Raw genomic sequence first — 6,000 nt, forward strand, 5'->3', positions numbered from 1 at the left:
CGCATGTTCTCACTCATAGGTGGGAATTGAACAATGAGAACTCATGGACACAGGAAGGGGATCATCACACTCCGGGGACTGTTGTGGGGTGGGGGGAGGGGGGAGGGACAGCATTAGGAGATACAGCTAATGCTAAATGACGAGTTAACGGGTGCAGGAAATGGCACATGGATACATATGTTACAAACCTGCACATTGTGCACATGTACCCTAAAACCCTAAAGTATAATTTAAAAAAATAATAATAATTATAGAATGACATCAAAACCCAAAAAAAAAAAGAAAAAGAAAAAAAAAGAAAAGCACAGCCCAGATTTGAGGCATAGTTGAGAAGTACAAACCTGACGAATAAGCTAAAAGAGATTATTTGACACTGGCCCTTTTCTTTTTAATCTAAGAATATTACACTTTCACTAAGACTCATGAATAATTTAAGAAACATAAAATTTTATTTTTAGAATTGTCCTCAGAGAGGAGTAAAAAGAGAGTTCAGCCCACTTTTTCAATATTTTCAGAATCAAATTAATGATAAATATGTCAATATAGAACATGCATCCAAGATGAATGTATCAGCATTTATGCATCACCGAGTTTTATTTTTGTTACCATTTCTTTATATGAATTTTTGATAAATCTTTGTTCATGTGTAAATTCAAAAAGCCCCTTTCGGCTGTTTTATTGACTACTTGAACACACTGGGGATACTATTATTAATGTGATGAAATCTGTGGCAGAATGTTTATGTCACATGTTGTCATCTACAGTGTCATAACCTAATGGGAACTTGATGAAGAGCCTCATGAACCTGTCAGCTAGATGCAGTTGCAATTTAATTTCCTCAGTCTTTTATCAGTTACATCCCATTTACAACAAGAGAGTTGAGATTTAAACAAGCTGACCTTTGAAAATATTTCATGTTTGACATCAATATTTTTTCACTGCTACAATTGAATTACATTATAAAGACAAAGATTGTAAAGGTACTGGCACTGCACATTAAAATACATTATGAAACACTTATTGTAACAATGGCAAAAACATATTTACCTGAAATATTCTCTTTTCACCATTTTATCATTTGTGCTCCATAGTCAAAGGTGATACTAACATATATTATTCAAAACAATGAACTAAAAATGTTATGAGAAACCTATACCCATTTGCAGAAGTAGTATAAATATAACCCAGTAGGAAGTCAGAAATTGTGGATTTGTTTTTAAAGGTTAGGCACTTTGCTGCCTGTCTTTTGAATTCAATATCTGTATGAGACTGTTGTGAACACTGGATAAGAAATTTGATTTTATGAAAAGTGATTACTTAATTGCCAGAGAGCTATGGCAGTGTACACAAATAATTGAGTAGTTAACAAAACTTTGAACCTCTGTTTTTAAAATTGAGGGCTCTCCATAAAATGAATTTAAAAACTAAAACATAATACAAACATTAAGTATATCACACAGTCAGATTTTTCTAAATGAAAGTTATTAAATGGGTTTTTGTGTATTCTTACTATTTCAGCATATAAAATGTGTTGTCTATTATGCATTGCAATAAAAAATGTTTGAAGCCACAGGTGTGCAGTGCTCAGAATGCTGTTATTCACATCTAATTATTGCATATAGCTGACTTTGGTATAGATTCCTTTGAAATCTTTATAATAATAATTAATATGTATTGAGCATCTACTGTATTACAAGGACATTGTTCTAGGCTAAACACAAATATATTCAACTTATTCTCAAAAATGTTATATGATAGATGACATTATATCCAATGAGGAAGAGAGCTTAAGTTGTCCAAATTTGCATAATTGGGGTTATAATAATCCTTAAATCTTTAAGAGAAAAGTAGGTGCATTATGAGTTTTTAATCATTCCACCTTTATTGACAATTATCTGTGATATATATTAATAAGTAATATTGAAGAATCATTAAGAATATACATTACTTAGAAATAATTTTGCAAGTGAAAGATACTCAATTTTAAATAGATTGTGTGAAAGGAAATTTTATTACTTTATGCAATCAAGATAGCAGGTATATAATTAAAAACAACAGTAACCAAACTTGACTCTTTTGACCACTTGTCACTTCTGCAGATCTTGATCTTTTTTTTTTAAAGATTTTCTATCTTGTGGCTCCATCCACTAGCTTCTGTCTTTGAGTAAGGGTACTTTGGAAGGCCCAGTGAGACAGAGTGAATCTTCCCTCTGCTCTCATACTATATCCCATTGGATCACAGTTTGCAATGGTAGGGTTTATTAATTCTGATAAGCAAGGGACACACAGTTGGAGAGGTTTGGCTGGATCCTGGGGCAATGATCTTTTCTAATTTATCTGACATTTTCTGTATACTTCTCTTTTTAGACAGTTCACTAACTTTAGCAAGAAGCAATGAATTCAGTTTTTGGGATTTGGCAATTTATGATTTCCAGTCCTCAGCAGTCTTGGCTCACTGGAATCAGAAAGAATGGACTTCCTTTTACTAAAGTGTTCTTCACTGAAATATGTTGAATAATACTATAAGAAGGGTAACCAGAATATTTCCATATTGATTTATTTTTAAACAGTGTTCCAAAGTCTCAGAAATTGTTTATATGTGATTGAAATTCGAAGTAGTAGAGTAATTACTTAGCCAACTGATTTGTAACCCTGTTGCAAATTGACAAAGCAAATTTGATGATGTAAGCAGGTCTAAAACTCTTTCTACAACTTGTTCAGCATATGTAAGGAAGTACCAGATCTCTATCTTTTTGTGCTCTTACCATATTTTTCACAAAATATTCACCCAAAGTATAACAAAAAAAGCCTCTGTAAGCAATATTTTATAAAAGTGTCTTATAATTTCTATGAAAAGCATATAAAAATCAGCGAGTTTTGTAGACATTTCCCATTTATATAACGTCTCAGGCAAGATCAGTTAATGGACTTATTTACTCAGCTTGGGCTGCCATAATAAATTACCATGGACTGGGTGGCTTAAACAATAGGAATTATTTTCTTAAGGTTCTAGAGGGTGTAAGTCTAATACCTAGCTACCAGCTTGGTCAATTTCTAGTCAAGCCTCTCTTCCTTGCCTTGCAGATAGCTGCCTTCTTGTTTCTGCTCATGGAGGCACAAAGAGGAGAAGAACAAGCTCTCTCTATTCTCTTCTTATTAAGACACTAATTCCATCATGATAGTTTCAGCCTAATAACTGCATCTAAACCTAATTATCACCCAAAGGCCCCATTTTCAAATAACATCATATTGAGGGTTCAGGGCTTTACTATATGACTTTGGAGAGAGGGGCACATTCATTGCATAGCAGAACTAGAGTCTTATCATGCATTTAGGGGGACATCTGGCTGGTTTATGTTGACTGCAAGAAACAGAATTTTGGACACTTCCTTTTAGAGGTACCCCATTACAGTGCATATCACAATGTCTGGCATGTAGAAGGCACTTAACTATATTGAATTTGGAATGGATAAATGAATACCTCAAACTCAACATATTTAAGGAATTATGGTGCAGTGTCTATGAATTTATATTCTGAAGCTGGACTTCCAAGAATTAAATTGGACCTTGCCACTTATTTGCTATATAATCTTTGGAAAGTTACTGGACTTATCTGTGCTTCAAATTTTTCAACTATAAAATGAAGATAACAATAGTATCTGTGAAAACAGGGCTTCTTAAGGGTTAACTATACTAATATAAAGTGAGTAAAATAGTGCCTAGTACATTGTAAGTCCTAAATAATCTTTAGTTGTTTAACATTTATTTTTGAAGTCCAGTTCATCATACTTATAACATCTGCAGTCATTCTCTTTCCTTAAATGTTCATGGCAGTCCCCGACATAGTCATCCACCCAGTTGCTCAAGCCACAAACTTTTCCCATTTCTTTCTCTTGCCCTTTTCATAATTTTCTTCTTTTTCTCCCCCTTCTTTTCTTTTCTTTTCTCTTTTTTCTTTTCTCTCTTCTCTTCTCTCCTCTCCTCTTCTCTTCTCTTTTCTTTTTTCTTTCTTCTCAGATTGAGTCTCGCTCTTTTGCCCAGGCTGGAATGCAAGTGTTGCGAACTCAGCTCACTGCAACCTCCAACTCCTGGGTTCAAGTGATTTTCCTGCCTCATCCTCCCAAGTAGCTGGAACTACAGGCATGCATCACTATGCTGGGCTAATTTTTGTATTTTTAGTAGAGATGGGGTTTCGCCATGTTGGCTAGGGTGCCCTGGAACTCCTGACCTCAGGTGATCCACCCGCCTTGGCCTCCCAAATTAAGTGCTGGGATTACAGGCATGAGCCACCGTGAATGGTCCCTTTTCATAATTTTTGTGTATGCAAATGTTTACTCATTCTCCAGGTGTGAGTTAAAAAGTTTTCCTTTTTCCTTGCATAAATTATCTCGAGAAATTTCACATCCTTGGATTTAGCCCCTTATTCATAAGCATTTTTAACGAAAGTTATTATATTACTGTATTTCAATTATTTTTGATAAATGTATTTATTGCTTATCTCACTATATATAGTAAATAATATAACAAATGTTTAATAAGTCTGTGTTGAAGTAATTGAATCAAAGACCACATTTTGAAAGAAAAATGAATGTGGCATGTAAAATCAATTTATATAGCAATATAACATTTTTATATGTGGGAGTGAAAGGGTGGAGAAATTTTCCTAAAAGTGGATGAATTCTGACAGAAATGTATATGTGTTTTAGGGAAGAGTGATGTCGTTAATGATCTATTTCTTTTTATACTTCTAATGGCTATAAAGCTCTTCTAAAAATACTTATTAAAGACTAAAGTTTTTCAATAAATAGATCCATAAGCAACTCAAGCCTCTTTGTCACTTTTATTTCTAGTAAGTGGCAAAATGACACTTTCTTTGATTTGGTTAGTTGTTTCTCCTAGCAACTCCCTAGGAGGTTAATGCGTTCTGAAATGCTCAAGTGGTCAGAGAAAGAAAAATAAGTAGGAAGAAAAAAGAAACCTGAAACTCATACCAAAAAAAAAAAAGAATTATTTAAGTGAGCTGTATTTTAAAACTATGAAACTTTTATTAATATAAATAATTTTTATAAACGATATAGAAGAGATGAGAAGTATATTTTTTTCCTGTGCAAAGGGAGAACTATATGGGCTCTTACAAGCTTGTTGACAGAATAAAAATTAAAATTAGCTTCCTCATTGGTAGACTGGATTTATACTACTTGACAAACTTGAAGATTAAATAAAGCAATATATAAAACCCCTAGCGTTTTACACATAACTTGGCTTGCTAAAATTTCACTTTAATTTAGTGCTAAAGATTTTCTAAGTACCATTATTGTTAAATTAGCCAAACTAGTTATCTATCCTTAAAATACTAATCAATTGTATTCACAGTGTGCATTTTAATGCTTTAAATATATTTACATGTATTTTATTATGTAAAACTTTAAAATATGAAAATTTTATTATATAAAATTTAATATATACATACTATATATTATATAATATACATAATTCATTACTGTTTTGTAGAGTATTGCAGAAGCTAATAAATACAGGAAGTTTGTTGTCAACCCAAACCTGCCCCTATTCTCTGATCCCTAAATTAGATATAAGGTCCATAATCAATTTGTTATTATTATTGTACATCACAATATGGCTGATAATCCCAGTTGAGGGATTTGTTACTTGCAAGAAATAACTTCACTGGTTACACCATTAAACAATTATTACTGATCTTAAGTGCCAGAATACTTTATATCAGCAAAACATTCTGTTAAAAGATGTTTAAACTTTTCATTTTCTTTATTTCTTCCACTTTTGTGTTTCTTTCCCAATTAGAAGTAATTCTGTCAAGAAACTTCAAAGTAGAATGCAAATGTTTATTAAATGTGTATTCAAACCCTGCAGTCATAAGTAAACTACTGTAGTTCTCACACATTGCAGCTTGGCTAGTAGGTGACTTTTTATTTGAAACTACTTTTCCTAGGGAGTGACAAAAAAAAGGATTCCCTATTTAAT

Source organism: Nomascus leucogenys, chromosome 2 (assembly GCF_006542625.1).
Source record: "Nomascus leucogenys isolate Asia chromosome 2, Asia_NLE_v1, whole genome shotgun sequence".
NCBI classification, from domain to species: Eukaryota; Metazoa; Chordata; class Mammalia; order Primates; family Hylobatidae; genus Nomascus; species Nomascus leucogenys.